The 27984-nt window shown below is 39.0% G+C and overlaps 1 long non-coding RNA gene across 1 annotated transcript; it reads right to left on the bottom strand.

Moving 5' to 3' along the window:
- Positions 1 to 1028: 1028 nt before the first annotated feature.
- Positions 1029 to 16151, bottom strand: LOC118822988. Its single transcript, XR_005008491.1, has 4 exons — positions 15934 to 16151; positions 14839 to 14967; positions 11371 to 11422; positions 1029 to 2848 (listed from the first exon to the last, which is right to left on the bottom strand). It is a non-coding gene; the product is annotated as an uncharacterized LOC118822988 (long non-coding RNA).
- Positions 16152 to 27984: the final 11833 nt, after the last annotated feature.

A 27984-nucleotide genomic window follows, 5' to 3' on the forward strand; every position in this document is an offset into this window, starting at 1 on the left:
TGCAAAGGAAAACAACACAAACACTGAGGAAAATCTGAGGAAATTCCACTTTTACCGCTTACATGAGTGACTGTAAACAACGTTCACAGTTCATATGACATAAGAGAAAATACCCAGTAGTGCCAGTGTCCTTTTTTCAGGTAAAGAAATACTGAAGTTATTGAGGAAAAGAAGAAAATACGGTTCCCTTGAGAAGTTCACTTCATTTTATTAGGTGTTACAGAATCATAAAACTGAATATATCACTCAAACAGGGATTTCACCAGAAATCACTGAGCTGTGTCTCAGCCGGGGAGCTTTTCTCCCCCTGTAGAAAGTGATTCTGTAAAGGAGTGCCCTTAATGTAATCGCACGCACAGAAAGCAGCGCTAGATGGCAGCCACTTTGTTACAGCCTAAGCCGAATCAGTCGACAGCCTGTGAAACTAATGCACGCGTTCAGCACCGGCTCTGCAGTACAGCCACGCTGTCGCTGTCAAACCTGCCATAATAAACTAAATCAACTGCCATTCACTGCCACAGGTGACTGAGGCCTTACTGGTTCATGGTCAAAGAGCCAGAGCTAGCACCATGCGTCGCTGATTTCAAAGGAGAGAACAAATTATGAAGCACTTACAACTGGTGTACATGCAGTTTAACACAACAACAGATCATATCAGCTAAAACAAACAACCAAACCAATCAGAGAACACCCCTCATTTATTTATTCCAGTCAAAACAGCCTTTCAGTACAAGTTATTCATTTTTTCAGGCGATATTTCTCATCAGATAAACAGTACTTATGCTTTCATCTTTGAGAGAGAGGAGAAAATGACGCTGGATCAGATCTGAAAAAATCCACAGGAGTTTCTGTCCATCCTTCCGCTGTGAGAAGACAACTATGAGTCTGAAAGGACGTGCATCTGTCAAGACCGCATAACAGAGAAAATGAATATTGCAAATCAAACAAAGAAGCTGCTGGTGCTCTCAGAATAATGGACTGACCACCCCAGAGTCCAGACCTCAACATCACTGAATGTGTTTCTGATTACTGATGCTAAACCAACTTCTAAGAATGAACTTTGGAAAAAATACCTGCAGATTTCTTTGAAAAACTGAGAGCAAGTTTCCTGAATAGACTGAGAGCTGTAAGAAAGGTGAAGGGTGGACACACTACATACTGAAAAAATGATGTTATATTTAGTTGTTGAGGCTTCCAGTAAATGCTTGAAACTGGAAATGAAATAAACGAAGGGTGGTCTCCGATTTCTGTACAGTACTGTACATTACAGAGTACAGCAGCGCTGGGACAGGAATCGCCAGAACAACAAAGGAACTGAGAAACACATGAAGCGTGTCTAGTCAGAAAAGCTTTAATGCAGAGGATTTATGAAATTAATTTGCTGTTATGTACTTGGTGATGAGGCTGTGAGTGAACAGTAGAGTCATCAGTGAGACACTGATCTGAAGGTGCACCAATTTCAGTTATAATCAATTATAACTCAGTTGATTTTACCTGATTATAATGATACTTTTTGTCAACTTTATTGTTTGTCACAGTATTAATACACAAGAATCCCTGTGATGCACTGAGATAGATATTAATAGAGGGTATTCAAATGCTTGTATAAAAAAGGGGTCGTTCAGTACTATAATATGTTATAGATTAGAGCTTCCCGAGTGCCAAATGTGACCCGTGAGGCCTGACAGAAATTGATCTTACTCCTAGCCCCTCATCCAGTGAGAGAGAACATATTTTAATCCTATATGAAATATATTATGTTCTTACTTTCCTTTAAAATTTATTTTTGAAGTATTTTACTTACAAAATATAGTGTAATATTTCAAAATAAAATTTTAAATAAACTACCCTTCTTTATTTATATACACAGTTGTCTCTTTGGTCGTCAGCCCAGCCTAAGACAAAAAGTTTGGGCAACCCTGGCTCAGATTATAATAATGTTCAGTAAGCCCTCATTTTACATACTCATTTTTTTGTGGCCCAAATAACATTTCATTTTCAAATATAAAAGAAAAAAAAATAATTAATAGTCACTCAAGGTTGATGTACAGATGAAGGTTCAGTTGCATAAACATCTCTCAAAATAAGAGTTTTTATATGTTTAACTATATATTTATATGATATGTGGACAGATACAAATACTATATTGTACATACATATATATTATATTATATTATATTATATTATAAATGGAGCCTTCAGTTACAGTTATTGTAGTGTACTTTTATTATTTCATAATTCTAAATTCTACCAAAATAATCTGAACAAAATGATTTATCATATAAATTCCCCAAAGAATCATAACTAAACCGAATGGTTCTAAAGTCAGAGCAGCGTCTCTCACGCGCCGTGCTGAATGAAGGGAGGGCTGATGGAAGAGGCTGGAGCTTTTCCGCTGACTGTGTGTGGGGGGTTCTCAGCGCTGGATGGATGGGCCTCGTATGGTGACGAGTTTCTGCGGCAGTATACTTGCTGATTGCTTCGTTCTCACTCCTCACAACAACCAGCTAAGACACTGCCAGAGAAACACTCACAGCAGCCAGCTTCCCCCGCTGCTCCTCTCCCTCCTCTTCTCTCCTCTTCCCTCGCTCGCTCTCTCTCCTCTTCCTCCTCTGTATCCTCCATTCGCTCGCCCTGAGAGAGCCTTCTCTCGAGGACTCATTTTGCATATTCATGTCCTACTTCTTGGAAGCTCCTGCGCCAGAAAGCTCAGGATTTTTCCTTTCTGAGCTGCCCCTCCAAGAGTCCACTCATCTTTCTCTGGAAGTTGCTGACACAAATGCATAGATTCCCTTCACTAATTTTGATTCTGCTTCCACTTTCTTGATGATGGTGATGAACGCTCGTCCTGTGAAACGAAAAAAAAAATCATAAAAGTGATCATTTGTGACAACTCTGTGACGTTTGTTGGATGATTAATAGTGATGATTTATAGGAAATTTTAAGGCAGTGTAAAACATACAGGTTGAAATACATTACACAAATAAACATCTGTGACTAATTACCAACAACATGACTTTCCAAGTAAATCATGTGGCTGTGTGTGAGGTCACTGGTCAGTTACTTCCTTCAACTTAACTTTATATGACCCATTTTATAAGTATCATAAAAATGAATAGTTATACTGTAGTAGATAGTAATTATATGTAGCAATAAAAACAGTTACAATAGTAACATTCATAAAATATATATTAATATATACATGTTATATGATAAAAAATAAGATACAAAATAATAAAAATAATAATAATAAAGGAACAACCAATGTAGAAGAAACCTGAAGCACACAATTCCATACAGCTGAGCTGAGAGAGAGAGAGAGAGAGAATGAGAGCAAGAGAGCGAAAGAAAAAAGGGCATGAGAGTCAAAGAGAAAGAAAAGATGAAGAAAAAGAGAGGAGAGAAAAAGACAACTAAAAGAAAGATATAAATAAGACAGAGAGAGAGAAATTGTGAGAAAGTGAGAGAAAGAGAAATAAAGAGGGAGAGAAATTAAGAAAAAGAGAGAGAGAAGGACAGAGAAAATGTGAGTAAGAGTGAAAGAAAGAAAGAATATGAAAGACAAAAAGAGAAAGAAAGAGAAAAGATGAAGAAAAAGAGAGGAGAGAAAAAGAGACAAACAAAAGAGAGATATAGATAAGAGAGTGAGAGAGGAATTGTAAGAGTGAAAGAAAGAGAAATAAAGAGAAATGTAGAAAAAGCAAGTGAGAAAGAATTAAGAAAAAGAGAGGGAAAGAAAAAAATGAAAAAGGGATATAAATAAGAGAAATTGTGAGAGAGTGAGAGAAAAGAGAAATAAAAAGGGAGAGAAATTAAAAAAGAGCAAAAGGGAGAGAGATAGAGAGGCAGGGAGAGAGAGAGAGAGAAAGAGAGAGAGACATTGCCACACCTCAGGGGAGCTGAGAGCACCTTTGTGCTGTGTAAGCTGTGGACTATGATCATCCACAAACCAAAAACCATGACTCACTTGTTTGCAAATAAAAGCTGGTTGAAGAGGTTCAGCCTACATTTGCCTTTAAGAAGGCATTAGAATAAGCGTGCGAGTGTGTTTGTGTGCTGTGTGTGTCTGTGCGTGTAGGTGTTTGTGAGAGAGACAGCTTGTACGAGTATGTCATAGGAGTGTGAGAGGGAGAAGGAGTAGGCCGGCCTGTGATTAGCTCCGCGCTCGCGGAGGCAGTGTTTCAGGCTTTATCGGCCGGTATTCCCCACAGCTGGGTTATTTTAGGCAGCCTGCCTCTCTCCTCGCGGCCCTGGCAAAGAGACGGGCCTCACAGCTGATAGGAGCGCGCCCTCGGATGGAGTGGGAGAGAGTGAGTGAGTAGGAGAGAAGAAAGGACAAGAAAGAGAGACAGAGAGAGAGAGAGAGAGAGAGAGAGAGAGAGGAGGTGCTGCCAAGGACACAACATGGCCCAGCGTTATGATAAAGCAGAGCTCAGTGTGACTTAGCCCCCACAGTCATAGTCACAAGCTCCTAAATCCCACACTGAGAAGGCGAGGGGCTGTATAGCACAAGCCCGGCCTCCGGTCTGCTGTTACAAATGCCGACGTTTCAATCGGAGGCTTACTTACATACTCCAGAATGGCTTTCATTGTGCTTAAAGCAATAAAATGTACACAATTTTCCCCTCACTTCTAATGGAGTTAATTAGCAAAGACTAAGCTGGCTTCTTCAACACTGGAGCTACAAACTCTAATGCCACTAACTAGCAGTAGAGGCTTATGACCATCAGTTAGCATTGTGAAAACTGCATGCTTAAATTACTTATCTTAAGCAGTGTCAAGCTGAATCTCAAAGGAAATCTCAAATAGACCAGCTTATGTGTTTTCTGACAATGCATGACATGCTGTTGTCTTTTAAAATGGGCTATAGGGGGAAACCGTATGCTAATATAGCTAGAAAGTAATGTTAGCTTTTGGCCACCGCTTAGCATTGTACCTATTAAGAGGGAAGGGAACCATATAGCACAAGCCTGGCCTCCGACCTACTGGTACAGACACCAACATCAGTAAGCAGCTTACTTACAAGCTTCTGAAAGACTTGCATTGTGAAGCAATTCATTAGCAAGTGACCTTATTGCCTATCATAAAAGCCTGCTGCTTATAATTCTTCAGTCTTTGTGAGTTAATATTTTATTAGCTTTCAAACAAGCATGAAATACATAGCATCTACAACACATACACAGAGACGTGGATAACGAGGCTAGCAAGTACTGTAAGCATATACCACCACCACCACCAAAAAAAAAAAAAGATAGAAAGAGAGGAAACCTGCAGACCTATATTGGAAGCTAGTACACAACATAACCCCACCACCAATCAGACTTCCATCAACTCATACAGCTAATGATTCCTCAGTCTTTGAATGATCAATTGAATGATAGAAACGGTGAGAAAAAGGACGGCTGTACATTGTTTGAGCTCCGTGTCTGAGGTAGCGTACCGTGCTGGACAGTCTGGCACCATCCATGCGCTTTTATGACAGCTGCTGATACAACATTCCAGGGGGCTGATGTGTTATCTGTGCCTGAGCAAACACACCTGTAATTAGGAGGCTATTTCAGTCGCGGTTCTGCCCTGCGCGCCGCCTCATTCGAGTATTGCTTTAGCCGGGGGTTGAGGGGGACGACTGAAACTAGGTGAGGCGTCTTTGTTCTTGGCTTGATGGAGCAGTTTAACGTGACACTTTTGTGAAAAATCACCAAGAGCCGAAGCAACGAGGCTAATGTAGTATATAAGCAACCAAAGCTTGTGCAAATCAGTTGGCACTGTGCAAACCACGTTCCTAAGCCATCAAACATTTGCTAAGTTGTTATGTAATCTTGGACAGAATGTTACCTGACACTGTTTGACATACTGCCATCTATAAAATCTGATTTGTAGCTGAACTGTCCTTCTCCGCCGCAGCAACTAGCTTAATTACAGTTACAGGCATAAAAGAGATCAGAGAGCTCTAAATGGGAATTTATTTCCCTCATTGTTTAAGCTTTTTGTTTCGCAAACTAAAATAAAATATCAGTCTTTTATTCACCTTGTAACTGTGACACGCTCTGTTAAATGTCAGACAGATGGCTGTTCATCCTGACGTTCAGTTCCTTTTTCTGGATTTCATGGCCAGGTAGACAACCCGTCGGTCCAGCCGTGCCAGGTGTGGGCTCCTGCGTCATATGACATCACTGTCACCTCTGTACACACACTTACAGGCAGAGATGTTTTGACTAGAAAAACATGTAAGAGGACATCACACTTCTTAAATCACATCTGCATCACCGGTTGCTTCTGTCTGGCGCCCTGTGTGCAGTTAAACCCCTGAAGAGCCCGACGTACAGCTGTTCGCACCACTGGTCAAATTCTATATTCTGTTGATTTTCTAACTGAAAGCAAGTTAACACATCCTCCACGGGGAACATATTTAACATACAGGAGAGGAATAATACATAAAACATTGAACGTGTCATGGCTCTTGTGCAGGCCACATTATATATTTTTTAAAATGTTAAATTCAGTTAATAAAGAAGTGTGTTGTCTGTATAGGATATGCACTTATTTTCATAAAACATAAAAATGTAATTTGAACAGGAGATCCCAAACCTTTGCACACGACTGTGTTATTCAGTTAGCAGCTATCATACTTATCAAACCTAATGTCTCCTTAGTGATATTCATAATTATCGTAGTGTATATAATTTTTTAGCACACTGTAAAAAGTGGCTTGTCAGTTCTACCTAAAAAAAAATGATTCATCTGGTAATAAGCAATTGAACTAGTTTTATTCAACTCAAAAAACTACACTGATTGAAAGAATCATTCATTCAAAGTATTTAGGTTGAATAAAACTAGTTAATTTACTTGTTACCACATGACGTATTTTTTAGGTTGATCTGACGAGCCACTTTTTACAGTGGAAAACAATGCAAAGTGACTGTTATTCTTAAATTTACAGAGAGAGAAACAGACATCTGGAGCTGTCAGCAGGTTCTGGGCCATTTAAATGTTTAAAATCTGTCCCCCGAGTGGTTGGGACATGTGCATATCCACATTGGGCACAGTGAAATGGATCAGCATGGATCAGCAATTGGAGCTTTCTGGGTGCTACTGTGTTTTCTATCACTGTATAAAAGAAGCATGATGCTGCCTTTATAGTTGGATGCACTGTGATAGTTTGTGCCCACATTCAGAACGGGATTCAGATTACTAAGGGCTCATTATTCATTAGATTCATCAAAGTAATGACTGATGTGTGAAGTATATCCCTACTCAGTCTTGCTTGTTCAAAATTGTAGATTGTGACGAAAAAAAAAAAAACAAAAAAAAATTAAATCCACAAATGTTCAGCTTCGGTAGACGACATTCAATCATTCATTTATATACAAGTGTGAGATTACTCTACTACAGTTGGTACCTTAGAAGTACTGAACTTAGCTATCCAGCTCTAGATATTGTTGAATAACAGTGCATTAGAAGGTAGAAATAGCTGCTTTTTGGCTCAAGACTAAGAGGTTAAAGTGTTAAAGGTGCATTGCTGGATAGTTTTCCAGAGCCTGAGCTTAGTCATGTAAGTAAAGTGGACGTGAATGGCATAATAGCACACTAAAAGACACATCATCCTCATAAACACACACACTAACAAACCTATCGTGCCCATAAAACACTCATTCCCTGCCTGATGACTCATAGGTGGAACCAAATGCTGAATGTAAACAGGATCTGTCACTTTTTATCTGAAGTCCAGTTCCTCAGCAGAAAGGAAAAGAACGGCAGTCGTGGTTTCGCCATGAGCTAATAAAACTTTACAGTACTGCAAGTCAGAAACCACCCTGTATGTATTTTTTTTTCCAATTATTCATTTCACAGGAGATATTTCCGAGGAGATTTGATATAAGGAACTTGCATAAGGAAGAGGAAACCCAAGGTGAAAAAACAGAGTTTCCAAAACTGGAGTTCAAAAAGTTCTTAAACGATTTAGAGATATTGGGATTCCTACCAACCAAGCAAGACCTGATAGACCAACAAAACACCATCAGATAAACAATAAAGCTTTCATCTTTGACAAAGAAAATCAAGCTATGAGGATGTGTAGCTGTCAGGAAGCCCTCACTGAGAAAAACTAAAATTGAAAATAAAATAAAGAAGCTGCTGGTGTTCCTAGAACAATTAACCCTCCACCAAGAAAATGCAACCAACTTCTAAGACTGAATTTTGGAGGTGTGGAAAAATGTCCCTGCAGAATTCTTTCAAAAACTGAAAGCAAGTCTGCTGAAAAGAATGAAAGCTGTAATTAAGGTAAGGAGTGGACACACTAAATACTGAAAAATGCGATATTATATTCAGTTGTTGAGGCCTCTGTGTAATTTTCTGTCCTGACGCTGTACTTAACGAATATAAATACATAAAGGAAGCTCTCTAAAACACAGCACTATTAGCCTTCACTAAGGCATGAGTGTACACACACACACACACACACACTTGTACACACACACACAAACACCTCGTGATGCTGTTTCTGCTGCTCTCGCTAAATTGCAGTGTGCTGTGTCCCTGCGTGTGTCTCGTGAGGGAGACCGGCCACATGACGGCAGGAATTCCTCACTGCTTTGGGCCTGATGTAATCCCTAATACAGGCTTTCAGGAAGTAGAGAGGGAAAACACGCGACTGCCAGCTGGCACACCCTGCCGTGTGTGTGTGCATGTCCTCACACCTCTGACACACTTCAGCTCCAGGGCAGGCAGGTGCCACTTTCACTCAGACTCAGATTCATATCGGTTTTCGCAATAATAAATAGATATAGAAGATGTTTAGAGTGCTGGGGCGTTGTCCCTATTTCCCTTGAACTTGTTCACCTTCAGCGGTGCAAGAGTGACACTATATTGACCGTATGTAAGGATCTAGTGTCTGACCGTTGAAAATAAAACCCCTCAGGAGAAAAACCCCTTTACATTAAGCTGTGTTGCTTTTTTTTCCTTTCATGCTGTGAGCATGCTATGTCCTTTGCTTCCCATTTCCTAGAAAAAGGAATCATCTTGTTTTGCATTTTCACAGTTGTATGCAAAGGTTTGGGTGCCTCTGGTCAAATGACATTTTGTTGATTTTATATGTGAAATAAGTACACTGTATTATATATTAGAAAAAAATAAAACATGAAATGTATCCTGTGAAAAAAGTTAGGGTAAAAGTCAAGATAACATATTTTAAGTTTTATTTGTTTTCCAAAAAGTTAAACTGAGCAAAAAATTTATTTTTAAGTTTGTTTAATATTTAAGAGGACGTGTTAATGCATTTTCACTTAGAAAATCAGCAAAACATATAATTTGACTGGGGGTGTTTAAACTTATACACTTGTATATACAGTTCTGTGCAAAACTGTTAGGCAGCCATGACAATGGTTTAAAACTATTTATCTGTTTATCAGTAAATGTGTTTCTGCCAGTAAAAATCTATATTAGCCTTCTTTAGAAAAAGCAATCTGTTACAAAGTAATGACTTCTCTTAAACTGTAACAGGGATCTGAAATAAAAAGTTCAAACAGCACTTTCTGTGCTCGCACTGCGCTGCTCATTTTCACAAAGGCCCGCAGTCAGCTGCTGTAGGGAGCACACGCACCATATCACCAGCATGGATAATCTATATGATGCTTTCATTTCATCGTACTCCGTTATTTTTGTTCTTTTTAAAGGCCTGTATCTTTATTTTTTTCTGTTTATAATATTTGTGTAATTTTATGAACCATAAACAAACATAATTCACTTTTACATGATCATTTTCCAACCTCTCTTTATTCCTTAGAATTAAACAGGCTGTTTTTGTCACTGTCTTTATGACTGATATATGTAAAAAGCCTCTGTTCTGATTGGCTGCTCTGTATTTGGACAATCTTGGCTGGAACACTCCTTATAACTTCAGCATGGATGGGCAAAGATAAACTGCTGGTGGCTAAATACATGGATATATCTAATTATGTTTTTTTGTTTGTGAACAAAAACAGTAAATTGAACACATGCTGTTTTTTACAGGTTATTTTCCATATATGGGCTGATTGGAGTGGGGAGTGAACATATGTTTTGCAATTTTAACAAGGGGAAAAGTCCTTGATATGGAGTCCAGTTTTTCAGGATATCAGCCCTTAAAGGCATGATAAGCATAAGTAATTATTATTTTTTTTAATTCAGTAATTAATTCAGTAATAAAGTCAGTAATTGTAATGTGATTACAAAATTTAAAGTGTAGCACATTAGTAATCATGTTACTATAACGTGTTACTTTGTACTGCATTACTCTCAACACTGGTAAAAACTCTAAATAACATTAAAATAAATACAAATAAAACAAGATTAAAAAAACAACAAGAATTATTTTGTTATTAATGTTGGTTAGATGAATACAGTTAGACTTCTCATCGCACTCCAGCCAGTCCATGCATTTGTTAAATTCCACCTGATTAAATTTAGTGAAGGTTTGATTATATAAATTAAGTATCTGATGGTAACTGTAAATACTGGACTCCTCAAGAAGAGCTTGGAAATAGTTAAGATAACACACTGACAGACATTTTATTGTTTATTTGTATTTGTTCTAATGTGTTTTTTAACAAATAAATGTACACTGTCCAGATAAATGGCTTTACATATCTTGTAAGAGGCCTAAGTACTGTAGTTATATATCACTGCTGTACTTCAAATCTCCAAAATGGTAACTTTACAGGAAAAAGAAAAAACTTTCTTAACATTAAATCAGTTAATGGAACCAGATTTTCCTCAAGTCATTTTGGAGCTTTTCTATTTTCTATTCATTGTGTAATTTCAGCATGTTGTAAAGAGCAGCTGGCATTTTCAAATTTTATAAAAAAAAGTACAAAAGAACCAACATGGAGATACGACACCACGATCTGGGTCAACAGGTTTGAGGATTGTACTTCCGATGTTTCTTCCGACGTTTAACAATAACAAAAGCGTGGCAAAAATGTAAAGAATGTCTTTTCCTTCCCGACAGTAGTAGACAGTAGCATCTCATCATATAAAATCATAATAATAAAATGCTGTCTCTTCTGCTTGAACACACTAATGTGGGACTGATTGAGAGTTAAGAGTCTGAGCATTTGACAACATTTCTCTGCTTGTTTCAATGAACTGCAAATGAGCCACAAAATGAAAATTCTGTTATTTGTATGAACTGTGACTTATAAGGGTTAACATCAGCTGCCACACCACACAAGGGTCACGAATAAGACTGGAAAGATTAGAAGGAATGTAGCAGTAATTTGCTATGAGCTGTTGTGTATGCAATACAGCAGTAAGGTGGGCAGACTGAGGAACTGATAGAAGGATAGAGGGAAGACAGACACACTGAAGGGTAAGTGAGTGTGATAGGATACTCACCTCTGTGTCTGCGCTGGCCTTCTACTCCTGACAAGGACATCTGCTGAAGCCACTGTGGAGGAAGAGTATAGCTGTGATAGCACTCTCTCTCTCTCTCTCTCTCTCTCTCTCTCTTTCACTCTGTCCATTGTACAGCAGCATTCTGACATTCCCCAGACTTAATCATCTTAAAGGGAAAGTGCTGTGGCTAGTCACCTGACAAAAGTTTCATATTAGCTCTTTTTTGTTTTGTTGTCATTTTTTTTATCCTACATTTTTTATGTATCTTCCTTTTATGGTGTTTGAGTATATTTATGTACCAAAAACGGTCGTAATTCATTTTTCCATCCATTTTCCAACCTCTCCTTATTATATAATCATTACAAACAATGTAATGTATATAAGCACCATGCCATAATGCTCCTGAATAAGAACCTTTCTCACTTCCCTCTACTGTAGTCAGTGCACATATGCACTTTAACTTGTTGCAATATACATATTTTATAAATATGTTTTCATATACACTTATATTTATATTTACTGCTCAATTCTTTTAGCTGTACATACTGTATATATGTACCTCAGTACTTGATTGTAGCTTGCAGTTTGTTTGTGTACTGTCTGTCTTTATGTTTATATACAGTGTATCTTTTTTCTATATTTATTTTAATGGATTTATTTTTTATGTTGACACATCGAGAGCAAATCCTTGTACACATTGTTACTCTGATTTAGAATTAAGGCTGTTTTTGTTACTGTACCTTTAAGAGTATGTGTGTCATTCAAAAAGTATTCCAAGCTAAAACACTTATAACTTCAGTGTTAATGGGCGGGGCTAAACTGCTGTACGCTAGATAGGCAGATAGAGTCGTATGCAAAAGTTTGGGTACCCTGGTCACATGACATTTTGGAAGCCATCATAAAATGGCATATTTTATATTTTATGTTCTTTTTTTACAGCATGTTAAGCTCTGAAAATATTTGCTCTTGAGTTACAAGCTAAAACTATGAATTCAGATTACAGGAGGAATTTAAGCTGGAAAAACAGCTTACAATACAACTTCTTAGCACTACAAAATGGAGCGCCACCAAAGAAAAATGAAAGGGTCAAACTAGAATGTTAAAACAGGGGTGCACAAACCTGGTCCTGGACATCTACCACCCTAGAGAGTTTAGATTGAACACACCTAATATTCAAATGCCCCTGAAAGCCTTCATTACCTGGATCAGATGTGTTATAGTTGGAACTAAACTCTGCAGGGTGCTAGATCTCCCGGAGCAGGATTAGGCCTCCTGCCTTAAAACATTCCTTCATAAAAGCAGTGTTTATTCTGTGAGCCTGGGTTGCCCCGAACATACAACTAAACCAAGTTCCCTACAAAACACTACAGGAACTGCAACACTCTGTTCCTAACAGATGAGCTGATATTAAAGGGTCTGTATCCTACAATTTGCTCGTATTTTAGCCCCCATCTCTCTTTATCCCTTAAATAAGTTTTTGTTCCTGTCGCTTTAAGAGTAATATATGTCAATGATCTCTCTTCTCATTGGCTGCCCTGTATTGTGCTTCATTCAGAAAGCTTAAACTCTCCTTATGGCCTCAGTGGGAATGAGGGAGTTGAATAGAAATGTATGTAAATCTGTTGATTTGTGGGGTTTTGCAGCTATATAGACCATAAAGACCAGGGGTGTGAAACTCAACCACTAAAAGGGCCATATTACAAAATCTCAACAAATCCGTTTATTTTATTTTTGCTTAACATTTTGCCACGACCCCAACTGGCTAGTGTTTGTTCAAAATATGCCAAAACTCCAACAGCAAAAAATAGGTACTAAATACTTCAACGAATCAAAAATCATTTTAAATAAAAACAAATTGTTTCATATTAAACAATAGACTACATTAGCTGCAGATAACTGTAAAACATTTTTACATGTCCCCAATGTACAGTTGTACATGTAGGTTTTTTAAACCTGCCCATTCGCTTGAACTAGACACATGGCACCATTTTTGTTTGTTTTGAGCACACATTACGTTGCAGTGCATGCTGGGAACTGTAGTGCAGTTCATGGTGAGTTGGGCTAATATTAATAGAAAATGAAAATAATTTAGCGGGCCGAATAGGATTGTGCCACGGGCCTGACTTGGCCCGCAGGCCTTGTATTTGACACATGGGGTATAGACTATAGAATTAATGGCATTATAAAATGTTGCAAATCTTTACAATTATTTACAAACTCTTTCATTTAAAAAAGCTAGCATAGTTTATTTTTTCAGAATATGGGTCCTTAAATGTGACAAAGCTTTCTTGAACCTGAGTGCTGATGACACCGCTAGATAAAAATAGTTAGTAGAAAAAAGGGCCTGAAAAAAAAAATTAAAGAAGAAAGAAAGCTGGAAGGTTGACACTCTTATACTTCAAATGACTGTCAAGTGAGGACCTTGCTATAGTTCTCAGAGCGAGAGAAGCCTGTAAGGAGCTATCTAGAGAGACAAAGTGCAAACATTGCATTCCTAAACAATATCAGTTTACTCAAGAGACTGTTGATCAATGCAAGCTCTATTTGTAGAACTGGAGAGCATTAATAATTGAAACGCCCCACCTTTCAGCCAGAGCAGTACGCTACTACAAATCTGCAACTGCTCCTGGCAACAACACAGCGGCTTAAAAACTCAAGCATAAAACTGCTAAAAATACAAACTATCATTTCACTGCCACATCAAAACCTCACAACTCTATTTTTTCCCTTTTATTATTTGTTTTACGCAATTTAAAAATACCTGCTGCTCTTTCTTTTGTGTGAATGTGAACAGATGAATATAAATGGTTCAAAATAATAAAATAAAAGTAATAAAATTAATGATAAATTAATGTTAAAGTCTTACAAATGTACCATTTTGGACCTACAGGGTTTTGTTATAACAGTGCCTGTATGCTGACGTACACTACCATTCAAAATTTTGGGATCACTTGCTGTACTTGCACTGTTTAACCAACTATAAAAGAAGCAATATAGATGAATATAGTAATAACACTATTTATAAACTACTTACTAACTATTTACTATTTTTAGATGTTTTATTTAACATTGCAAGAATTCTGAAAGCCAAAAATGACAACAATGACATATAATCTCCTGTAATTATCTATAAACATAAATATTTTGTCAAGTTGTAATCATCGAGATTTGATCTCCACTTATTAATTTTATTATAACTTAATTCTCAGTACTGTACAGCCTCTCTAGTCATTTTACAATATTTTATGTGTGCAATCAACATTTTGAACATGTCTAAAATTTCTTAATTTGAATCCACAGCTTCCTAATGTCCTACTGATTATTTATTATTACTAGCATATTACAATCATTTTATACACTTATCTGCAACAAGATTAGTTTTGTATTATTAAAAACATTGATTCCAACTACTTACTTTTAAGCAGTAGACATATATTAAAAGTGCACGTATTTGATAGGTCAACCTACCTGCTGTGCCTGTGGTCTCTCTGTCTCTCTGTGAACAGGCTGAACCTTCTTTGTGTGCTCTAATGACGATCTGAACTGTGGGTGAAGTTGAGGGGCTTTCCAGTGAAGGGAAGTCCTCCGGTAAACAAGCTGTTGAATTAAAAAGACAAACCACATTCCACGATCACAGCAAGCTCGACTAACCCATCAGCTTCTTTACGACTGAGTGATGGTGATGGAGGGATTGATTTTCTCTGTTCCTCTAGTCAGCACTATTTGTTCGGGGAAGGGAACGTGGGTGGCAAAGGTGACAGTGGGTGTAGAATCACACCCCATGTGAACATGCCAATAACCTCTTATGCTTAGGTGCCGGGCCCAGCGTAAACAAACGCTGAGGTTTAATGACCAAAACTGCTCGGAAAACAATCTCAGACATAATCCTGACTCCTACAACACCTTCCCTGCAAGGGCCTGTATGTGGGTCCACGCTTCAGTTCCACGCTCTTATAACTGCATAACTCTCATACTCGTTTACAGTAGTTACTGAGTAACTCATAGTAGGAAAGAAAAGGTCCTAAGATTAATAACTGAATAATAAAGCATGCAACTTAAACCCATTAACCTCCTGAAAACTGATTAGTGGTGTTATTAAACTTCAAAATATGACAATAAAGCTTAAGTATGAAGAAAAGGGAATTATAAAGACAGTAATTTCTATAAACTATTTGATAGCTACTAGTAACATATATAAACACGTACCTTATATAGTAACTAAACTAAAGTGTGGGCCTATATGCTGGACCCCACTTGAATTCCTCACTCTTATAAGTACTTAATGTACATATTACTTTACCATCAGCCTCCTGAATCATTTATAACAGTTACTCCAGTGTTGGAAGTAATGACTGTATACTAAGAGTTTATAGGGCTAACTACATCAAGGTTTGGAATACTTTAAGCAGAGCCCACTACATAAATCAAAGCATGGCCTTAGTAGCTTTAATATGAGTGAATTCAGAAAATGAAGAGATAGAGAGAGAGAGAGAGAGAGAGAGGTAGATAGAGCCTCAAAGGTAATTACACCTGTGAAACCACACTCAAGTCAAAGTCGCCTACCTCGTCTGAGGGCTGGAAGGCCGTCAGTCCGGTCAGCGCAGATATACTGAGATACCTGTGTTTGTCCAGTATTCCCAGAAAGCAGAAGGTTTGAGCTGTTGTTGTCCTCTCGCCGGGTCAGTGCTGAGTGAAATGCACACAGCTGCTGCTGTTGACCACACGCCAGAGCTCCCTTCAGACAAGCCGGTACAAGTCAAGGCATGTTCCTGTTCAACAGAGCGCCCTCTGCCTCAGCATAGAGGAGAGAGAGAGAGAGAGAGAGCGAGAGAGAGAGAGAGAGAGAGAGAGAGAGAGGAGGGGACTCAGCATCAGAGGTGACGGGACAAATGAGAGGTTTCTATTCTGTGCTATTTTACACCACCTCAACCAAGCACTAAAGTTAGAGCAGTCAAACATGTTCAATGACTAATAACTGCTCTGTATTAGCTGCTCAATTGCTATAGATATATTATATTCAGGGGTATATAATCTAGTTAATATAATTAACGACAACATTAATATATAGTTGTATGCCAAAGTTTGAAAGCACCTGGTCACATATCCTTGTTGACTTTTTAAGTAATAAGAAGTTAACACATCTTCTACAGAGCACACACTTAAATATGACCATTTTCTGCAAGTGTTGATGTTCAATTTCTGTTTATTTGCCGAGTTGAACATAAAAAATATATATGTAAAATATAAAATGTGCCATTACTTTTGCACAGGCCACATTTTATGTTTTATTTTTTTTCCCTAATATGTTAAAATAAACAAATAGACAATAATTTGTAATAAAACATGTAGTGCAGTTGTACCACAAAAGTAGCACAGTTAAAATTTGAATATGTAACTGAAATATACATTATGCTGATTATTTGCTTAATTTTAATCTAGAATAGCAGATCGCTGCTGTCAGAACAAAACCTCGTCTCTCCAAAATGAGCACTTTACAGGAAAAGGAAAAAACACACTTTACTTTTAACGTAAGTCAATGGAACCAGATTTTTTTCCAAGTCATTCTGGGCCGTTTCTTTTAGTCCATTAATCATTAAATTTACACACAATGTAAACGACAACAGGCATTTTCAAATAACGTTATAAACTGAAAAACAGTAAAAACAGAGATACAAGGTTTTGTTCTGACAGCAGCAAAATAGGAATATTGTTTACTCAATGCTACATCCTGTCTTTTAAATAAATATACAAAACCTATACAGTAATTTTTCATGCTGGACAGTTGAGCATTAATTGGCATTAAAGTTAGTTGTACAAGCTTGAAATTTAAGCAGCCTACTTCATTAAAGAGCTTACCTTGCACCCCCTGGTGGCTGGCCTCATAAACATAATGTGAGATTTAAAAAAAAATCTTTACATTAAAATAGTGATGCAGTGGATTCACTCCTCACTGATTCAAATGACTTCATCATTTCCACATATAAAATATGAAATATGTTACATCAAAACAACTTTACCTTTAAGCTGAAATACATCTGGCAACAATCTTGCTGGTGTAGTATACGTGTAAATGATGCACACATTGGAATCAAGTAAGTTCAATCTAGTGTATTTTCTTCCCCTCACAAAAGTGTACAGTTGCAGTTTTTGTAAGCTTTTTTTAAGAACTGTCAAGAGCTTTTGTCACTATTTTATGCCAGTAGGTGAGATATTCTGCCCCACTTTATTAAGTCTCAATCAGGAGATTTCTAAATCGAGATCAAAATGGAAAATTACAGTTATATTACTGTGAAAAAACTAACTTTTTAAAATCATGTTAGAAAATTTTAAAAAAGGACATCTTACTGTTCCTGTATTCTGTGAAATTTATCACAACTGATTCCCATCACTGGCATCAATTCTAGACATTGACTGTTCTTCTGTAATAGAGGCCTACAGTATTGCTGGTTTTTGAGTGCAGCACCCTGGAGAAAGTTCATCACTAGGCAGAGTTACAGTGCAGCAGCACATCTCAGCTCTTTCTCTCTCCCTCTCTCTCTCTCTCTCTCTCTGCAGTCTGGGCTACTGTACAATGCTGAAGTGAGGGACTGCACTGCATCCAAGTGCTCTCATACTGATGACCTTATCAATAAACTGAGTGAATTCACAAAAGCAAGCATTTCCCATTTTCCACTGCCGCACGCTGTTCTGCACCTTGACATTTCTCGCCGTGCTGTGATTTTGTTTCGCCCCTTCGGCCCTTTGCTCTTTCTGTTTGCAAAAATTATGCATTTCGGTGTCACCCCCTCTACCATTACCTTCAGCCATTAGCTGCATGTGGACTAATGGAGTGGTACCAACGCAGATGGGCCTGTGTGTGAGTGAAATGGGGACATTCGGGGGGTCTGTCTCTGCTGGAGTGTGTCCCACTGCAGATAGCCCACTGCACATGTGGCTGAGCGAGCCAGAGGCTGCAGTGGCCATTAAAGCGGGGGGATGGCAGGTGAGCGGCCTACTCTCTGCTGCATTGGAGCTCCATTTTTCTTGAGTCATCAGATCTCGTAACACACAGCCTCAATGCTCCACTGCTTCACTTTGGCTGAAGTGTGGGGGAATTTAAGATGATATAACTGCTTTAACCCCTTAAACTCTAATAAATAATGGGTTCTTTGGAGAAGGAGCTGAACGATTTGTTGAAGATATCTAATTGCAATTTTTGATATTGTAATAATAACAATGTAAATTCCAAATATTTCTGAAGATTAAGATCCATGCCTGTTTTTTGGCCAAGAAGACCAGAAATTCCCTTTTTCTGGCATAAGGCTCTAAGGCCAAACATTCACCAGACTGCTAAATAGTTATGCTTGTGTTGTCACATACACAGCACATGGGTATTTAGTTGGTTCTGATTTCGGATTGGTCTGATTTATGTACACACACCATGGTATTAGGTGAGGTTTCTCCATGTAACGCTTAAGCCAATATTGTTGCTAATGTGGGCTGTAATTAACATGACAGCTCTTGCAAGCTGAAAACATTGCACTGCAATGTTGATGTAAAAAAGAATGATTAATCTTTCAGCCCTACTTTTAAGCAATGCATTAGAAGAACTACTGCTGGTTCCCTAAACAACCTTTCAGTCGATGCATCAAAAATAGAATATCACGATACCTGAAGATGAAATTTTCACCACATGATATGTAATTTTTAATTTTTCTTAACTACAGTTAATGCACTAAAAGAGTAACATTTAAAAATGCTATTAAAAATGAGTACAATCATTTTTTTTAATGTTTCACATATTGCAGAGCACTAAATACAGTTAAACTGACCTAATTATGATCTCTTTGTAACGAAACATGCAGTCGTTACCCACAATATGCTCAGCAAAGTGTATTATGGTGGAATTTTTTAGGATAGTAATAACTATTGTCATATTGCCTACCATTGCTTTAGTGGATTGAAGAACGATTGAACTGTTATAAATGCGATTTGTGAGTGTGAAAACTCTTTTTTAAGGTCTGAAGAACCACCAAATGATATAAAAGCTCTACCAGTTTTCCTTAGAACCATATGTCCGAGCCAAAAACCACTTTAATTGAGATCGTAATAGTAGTTGCTCGCTTTAATAATAAAAAACCTTAAAATTAACGACTGAATAGTAAGCATGGAATTTAAGGGGTTAACTTTAGTGATAGTTCATAATGAATCTATGTACAGATCAACGATGTGTACTTTGTGAATATCACTTAGCCAAGACTAACTGCAGCGTGCACAAATTCCGACTTCATCATAAACCATAAAGTGGGTGAACGGTCTTCGCTGGCTGTTTTTTATCAATGAGGAAAGAAGTCAGTAGGGGACATGCGAGGAATCCTTACTACAGCAAGTTCAAAGCTTGCTGCATTGATTACATCATCGGATCTGGAGCACTGGTACGGGACAATGCACCATTGGGGGGGTGGGGGGAGTTGGGGGGGGCAATAGGGTAATCAGGCTAATCTCAGTACACGCTCTCTCTCTTTGGAGTCCCATGCACAGACAGAGGGCATACATACTCTCTCTGAGCTGCCAAACTCAGCAGCAGTGCCATGCAGGAGCAGCAGAAACCTTTCTCTCTCTCTCTCTCTCTCTCTCTCTCTCTCTCTCTCTCTCTCTCACTCTCTCTCTAGCTCACTTGCCCGCTCCTGCTCTCCTCAGCGCTCCACGTGACTGCACTGCTGCTGCCTGTGTGTGCTACTGCTACAGCAGCCATGCTAGCCCAGCACTGCAGGAGCTGTGCTGCAGGACACTGCAGGAGAGCCTCTCTCTCTCTCTCTCTCTCTCTCTCTCTCTCTCTCTCTTTCTGTATCTGCTCACGTGGGATGGAGATAAGAAAAGAAAAAAAAAGAAAGTGCTGTAGTCTTTTTTTCTGTGTCTGGAAAAAAATTACACTCTGCACAGTGCAAACATGCTCACATTGCACTGTACTGGGCAGCTGCTCTCTGGAGAGGTAGAAAGAGAGAGCAAGATTAAGAGAGAGAGAGAGAGAGAGAGAGAGAGAGAGAGAGAGAGAGCAGAGAACGATGGGACGGAGAGGAGGAGGAGGAGGAGGAGAAGGAAAAGAGGGGAGGGTGCAGAAAACGTCAGGTGAGTGCGGCACTTTGCTTTTTGGCTGTGCAGCAGAAGCAGCAGCAGCAGCAAACCACCCCCACCACACACCTCCCTCCATATATACCCCCCCAACCCCCCCAACCCTCTTCAGTGAGGAGCTGGAGAAAAGCTGCAGTTTCTGCTAATGATGTCAGGCTGTGAATCTGACAGTGATGTATGGCCCCTCACATCCGTCCTGTATATACATCTAAATCCTGTTCCGTAGCCCGTGAAGCTGAGGATGGAACTCATCATCAAAGTGCTCACTGTTGCTAGCATACGTGTGCAAGTGCGCACACGGCTAGAGAGCACTTTGAATGCAGTCAAACTACAGGCGAAAACCCTGGACAAAACTGGAATTAACTCCACGAAAGCATGCCGGACAGGCTACATATGTTTTGCCGTGTTTTACACAGATAAGAGAACAAGGTAAGATAAAGTCCTGTAGCATGGAAAGCCTTAGGAGTCTATAGATCTATAGATAACCCACAATACCATTCTAACCCCCCCCGACCCTCTGCACCACCACCATTCTCTAGCTTTCTGTGCACACTTTTTAGCGAGGTGATGGCGGGACAGTTAGCAACAAGGCTAAAGTGACTGATTACAGAATAAAAGAAAGGCTGTGCTAAGTTAGTCACAATGTATTGGCAGCAGGTCACCACCACAGGCATGCACATACTTTCTGAGGGGGCTCATGTGCACCTGGTCTGCTTAAACTTAATGTCAAAATCTTCTGCCTGAGCTGTACTAGATGCTTTTCTGTTCCTGACACTGCTAGCTGTCAGCATTCACTTCTGCAGTGTGAACGCTCTGTTCCCGGCTATAGGCCGCCCTCGAAACTTGTCTCCACTTTCACTTCTGCTGCAAACTCATTAACTCCTTCCCTCCTGGCGCACGCACACAATACACGCACATGCATAAACACAGACAGTATAACAGAAAGAGAAAGAGAAAGACAACGACTACTTCAGGACAGTAAAACTGCGACTTAGCGAAGTGCTGAGTAAGATGGGCCAGGATGTATTATTTATGCCAGCAGGCACGAATCCTCTGTCCTAATTCTCTCTCCCACGTCCGGCCTCCCTCAGAGCTCGGAGCGGCTGCTGACCGCTCTGCCTCTGCTATTTAAAAACCTTGCCATGTGTTAAAAAGCACACTCAGCCTGGACCGGCTGGTGCAGAGCCTACGACTGCAGAACTGCACTCATCGTTCTAGGTCGACACAGGCAGGGCTCCTTTAAGAACCATCCCAAGCCTGGGCCAGGTGGGAGAATTATTCTTCAATAGGAATAAACGCCACGGCCCGTGTCGGCTAAAGCTGAGCTTTAAGAGAAAGGGGCGTTGAGAAAGTTGTGCCCTCGGCCCTGGAGAGGAAGATAAAGTTCCGTATACTCACCCAGCCTCCTCTTCTGTTCTCGGGATGCGCAGCCTCTGGTGGTGTGCCTTCACTTGAGCCGTAAAGTTGACTGCAGCATTTGCCTTACTGAACGGAATGACATTGTTCGCACTCTCTCTCTCTCTCTCTCTCTCTCTCTCTCTTTTTCTCTGTCTCATTCCCCTGTCTCCCTCTATCTCTCTCTCTTCCTCCCTCTCTCACTGCCTTGCTCTCTCTCTCTCCCCCTCCTCCTCCGTGCGCTCCAAACTGCACAGCTCAGCAGTGTTTCCCCCCTCTGCCGCAGCAGCTCCTGCATGAGCGAGTGTGCCGTGACTTTTAAAGGGGAACGCAACCTCAAGGGTCAGTGTGCACCTCAGCCACCCCCCCCTCACCTACTCCACTCCCACCCCCCTTTACCTCCTGCATCAGCTGGTCAAGATGCTCCTCAAAGCAGGGGGATGAGGGGGTGTGTGGAAAAGGTAGGGGGGAGGGGGTTTGTCCAAAACCACTTCCTTTCCGCAAGTCTTCCAGATAAAAGGATGACCCTTTTCAAGAATGACATCCGTCACCGCAGCTGACACTGGCCTACATCCGTATGATGACACTATGGTTACAGCCGAGCAAAAGTCATTGAACGCTGGCCACACTGAATTTGGAATTGTGCAAGAATACGAACCAGGCCTTCGTTTTATTAGCCCCTTTCTCTGGAGTCATTCTGTAGGACATAGGACAGCAGTAATGCATCCATTGTAACAAGGAAGGAAAGAAAAAAGAAGCGTGGAAACACGAAACCGCATTTTACCAGCATCTTAAGAAACTGGATCTGGGGGCGTTCGAGGTGTATCAGTGCTTCCATTGCAACCAGCGGGGTCAACTGTCTGTGCGTGGGACAGATACATTACCAGTGGCACGCAACATAATATCTGACAGAGGAAGACCACAAAGCATTTTGACAATCAAGATGATTGTAGTGCACCTTGTGTTCCATTCCTAAAAGACGCCGCACCACACCACTGAAATCCTGGCATTAACTCTTTTGTACTTTGTGTACAGAGTGTATTGAGAGGTCCGGCCTTCTCTGTGGACAGTAAATCAATCTCAACTGCACTTCAGCAGAGCTGGAGCTGCATTCCTGCGGCTGAACGGCTGCTGTTCCTTGTCCTCTGCAGTATAACACAAAACTACACCGCTGCTCCTACTGCTTCATGCAATAGACCCACTGCTTCTGCTTCCTTTCACCTTAGACCCGCTGGGTCCTATTCCTACACTCGTACAAATAAAATGAAACAAATACAGACCGCTCGAAAGCTTGGATCAGTGGATCGCCATTTTAATAATGTAAAGCCAATTTGGCTGCAGACAACTGTATAAATTAGTCTATTACGGTGGGGCTGCACAACTTCACAGGATGGAAATAATTTGTACTTAGTTGTAAATAAAAATTGAGAAATTGTAGATGTGTCCAGAATGATGAACAGAGCTATATAAATGACTAAAAATGACTGAGAAAGCACTATAACATCGACAATTGTGTAAAAATAAATGTCCAGAATTGATCATATTTCATAATTAGCACATTTGATTTATTCAGGATTTATTTGCTGTAGTTTTATTGTGTAGAACTGTCACATAAATGCAGCAGAACATTCAAGGTTGTGTGTTTTCACATTCAGCATATGCGACACGCTCCTTCTCGTGTTCTATGACTTAAGTAAAACATGACTATATTTTGTGAAATCTGGCATACCAAGGTAAGTTTCACTCACTGTTTGCTAAAAAAAAGTCACAGAAACCATTAAAAGTTTCTGTTGGTGCTTTTGTGGTGTCCAACAGTCAGTAAAGGTATTTTGTGTTTTCCTGTCAACACTTTTGGATGTCTTATTAGTGTAATATGGATTGATATTTGTGTCAAACGATACAATACAGTTCACAATTCTCCTTTGAAAACACAGACTGTCTGAATTCAGGACTAGAGTGGTTTTTACCATGCACCACACAGCGGCTTAGTTTTGTATGTCACAAATAAGCTCAAACTTCTAACTGTCTGATAGACTAAAATGTGCTAATGAGAGGATTACAACATGGTGACCAGAAACTTATAGTTACAGAACGTGTCTGCTAGCTAACATGTTTGAGATGTTTGGACTGTGTATGTAGCTGTTAGCTAAAAATAGGTCAATGATATTAGTATTTAAAAAATACAACGGTGTCAAATTTATATTTCACAGCTAATAAACTGTCAAATATGGTGTGTGTAGAGCTGCCCTACTAGCAAGTGGTAATAGCTTAGCATTCTACAGCTTCACACACCACAGCATGGCTTGATTCCAGCTAAAATGAAGCTCCATTGACCAAAGTTTAAAGAACAAAGACTCAAATCTGAGCTTATAAACCTATAATTTTGTTTGTGGAGATGTTAGCTAAGCTACTCTTGCTCCACTACTCTATCCTTGTTAACACCAGCAGCAAATATTAGCTTAGCAAGCAGATAGAAAGATTAGAAAGATAGAAATTCAAAGCGTTCTTTAGCATGTTGAGCTACTCACCTACTAAACTACCACTAGCATAATTAAGTCCAACATGCTCTACTTTGCACGTTGTTGTTCAGTTTTTCAGGTTTAACATTAAGTGGGTGATGAATTCATTTTGATGATAGTTTATGTTCTGATTATTAAAGTTACAGTAGGAGTTTATTTTTGGTTCTTCTCTGCTTCATCTCATCTGTTCAAACATGGAGGGCTGTACTCCCCATTCACTAAAGGTAACTGCACAGTATGCAAAGCAGTGTGGGAAAGGGCAGAGATTGGAAGGGAATTGGAGGGAATTTTCAATTTGCATAAGTGTGCATCTTCATAAATCTTCACATTCAATACAAGCATTTATTTTTAGGGATGCCTTCATATTATTTGGCTTAACAATACTACACACAAATACTTAGCAATTTATTATTGGGCATATTTTTTGTGTTTTAATAACTTTAGGTATATTTTAACTTTTGGTTGGATATATTGGGCCTATTCCAAAATATGGGTTACTAATTTTCTTTAGCTCGCTATATTACAGAGTTTAAAAAAACTCTTTACAATCACAGAGAAACTTTCCACATGATGTAAAGGTTCTATACAAATTAAAGACTTTTCTTAGAACTGTACACCCAAGCCAAGATTCATTTAACCTGATTTTTAAGAGTATACTATCCAGCGCTCTAGAACAAGTTCTACTGCCCCTCATTACAGAGCCACTGCTCCTACCGCCACACACTTAGAACCACTGTGCTGCACCACACAACCACCACATCTACTGCCACACACTGTAGATCTTACTGTTCCACAATATAGAAGCACTGGACTACAGTATAGAATCGTTGCTTCCAGAACTCCAATCCGCTGCCAGAAACTCTACAAGACATATTCTTTAAGGTGTAAATAAAGTCAGAATGGTCTGATGTGAAACGCTCCATTGTGGAGAAACTTACCAAGTCAGAATGGTTCACAGTGGTGGTGGTGGGAACCAGATGTCCAAACTGTTTAATGCCTCACAGAAACTCACAGAAAGCTTTTATATAAAATGGTCATTATTGTCCAAGACAATTTTTACAATAATTTTGAGATATGGTTTTGGTCTGAAATGTATTATTAAGATACATTCATGGTGGAGAGGTACATGCAGGACATTGTTAGACACAATAGTCCCCAAAATGAAAACATAATATTTTCAGATTTATCACAAGTTTACCATTATCAACAGTAGATAAGACACATGTAAGTTCATGGCGGTTTTGGTTAGTAATTAAAATGGCTGTATTTGTTGTGGACCCCTGGTTCCTGACTTAAGTTTCTCAACAATTAACCATTTCGCATCAAATTCTGAATAACTTTATTTACACCTCAAACATTGAATTATGCAGACATTTTTAAAATTTAGTGAAATTCCCCTTTAGCACACAAGACCTTGGCACTCCCCCAGCTTGAGCTCTGACAAGCCATCAGGTCGGGTGACTGAAGAAGGGGCTTCCAGAAATGGCAGAAGTCATCATAGCCACATCGACGAGCAAAACAAGCATTGATCGAGGTCCGGCAGCTTGCTGACCTCACACATCCGTGCACTTCTTCGGCTGTCCTGCTCGCTTTCCGCTTCATTACTGACAAACTGCTTTAGTTCTGAAATACACAATCATGCTTAGTGAGGGTTTAGAATGAGCAGCATTTTAATTCCAGCCACCTCTCCATGCTGACATAGCGCTTTAAACCCGTGGTCCATCTTACCAGTACAGACAGATCAGCATATCCTGACCACTTCAGTTCTTCAGTAGCATCAAACAAAAGACGTTCATCAAAAGGGTAAAAAGATGAATGATCACAAGCACTGGTCTAATTCTACTGATTAGTTCTTGTTCTGATGTTTCTATAGCATTACAGTATATTGAATATAAAAATGCTCTCCTAATCACTGTTTTCTATTATGGTAATATCTCATAGTACTGTATGTCATATATACTGTATCTTATAATGTCTTACATATTGTATATAATCGAATAGAGTGCTGCTAGACAGAGAGGCAGAATATTTTGAAAAAGTAATGATGGTTAAACAATGGTTGAAAGTGCTTTTAAATTCTTAGTAAACAACTTTGCAAAAGCCTTTCCGCAGTAAATACCTTTGTACAACAACAAAATCAATCTAGAAAGTGAACTCAATGTTTTTTTTTTTTTACATTTTTAAAAGTGGACTTTTTTGAGTATAATTCTTGGAAATTTGACTAAGAAGTGGGTAGTTATGTGATTTTCAGTTACTGACAGATGTAACATTATGCCATGAAAAGCATGCACATGTCCAGTATAACACAGATACAATGCTTAGCACTCGTGAACATAAATTATTAAACAGAGTTTAATAATGCTGAGATACCTAACAGACTTATCACATAGGTTTATCAGTCTACTCAGGCTTTAGCAGGAACATGACTGTTTACATAAAGGCTGTTTGTGAAGTTTCTCTTTAGAGTTCATCTCACAGCCCATTGCTGTCAAACGCTGAGTTGATAAACAAGCATTAATTGTGCTTCTTTTAAAGATGGTATGTTTTTCTTTTAGTTCAGTGGGTAAATTTATCTTTAAAATAAAAAATGCATTGTAACAACGTCTGAACACAGATAATTCAATTTTCACTTAATTTCCTAATACTTTTATTCTGCCACATCCCAACTCTGCTCCTCTCTGATTTTCCAGTGTAATTATATGATTTTCTCATCATTCTGTGCTGGTAGGCACATTCTGTTGCATATGACACAATGAATTACATTTATTCAAAGGATACTTCATTTATACACTACCTACTACATTGCATTCTGGGACTGAAAGAGCGCACTGAGCTACGTTTTTTGCACATGACTTTAATTTAACATCTACCGCCTGAGCAGCAACAGACTTCACTTTAAAATGGTGCATGAAAATGCTCCCAAAATCACGCACTAATGTATAAATATACATATATAATATAAAATACAATATATGAAGAAGAATTTTTACACCAAAAGTTGTATTTCTTCTAAAATCAAGGGTATTAATAGGGAGTTTGTCACCCCTCTGCTGCAGTAACAGCCTCTTCTCTTCTGAGAAGGCTTTACACTAGATGTTGGAACACTGCTGTGGGGATATGATTGCATTCAGCCATAAGAACATTAGTGAGGTCAGGTAGTAAAGTTGGATGATTAGTTCTGGATCACAAATGCCACTCGAGCTCATTCCAAAGCTGTTGGATGGTGCATCATCACTCTAGAGAACACAGTTTCCACTGCTCCACAGCCAAGTGTTGGGACCCTCCAGCCCATGCTTGGCATGGGACATAGTGACCATAGGCACATGTGCAGCTACTCCAGAGTCTCCCATTCTATTAGAAATGCCTTTCTCTGGATATTATACAAGATGTGTGTGTGCAATTGAACACCGGTGTCAGCAATGGGAGCACCTTAAAGCTGAATTTATTAGTTAGAAAGGGTGTCTGGATACTTTCGGACTTATATTCATTTTGAAATGTAATAATATATATATATATATATATATATATATATATATATATATATATACTTTTCTATGGGGTAGAGTGAATAGGGGATAGTTATGGGACT

The sequence above is a fragment of the Colossoma macropomum genome, unplaced genomic scaffold (assembly GCF_904425465.1).
Source record: "Colossoma macropomum unplaced genomic scaffold, Colossoma_macropomum, whole genome shotgun sequence".
Taxonomy (NCBI): domain Eukaryota; kingdom Metazoa; phylum Chordata; class Actinopteri; order Characiformes; family Serrasalmidae; genus Colossoma; species Colossoma macropomum.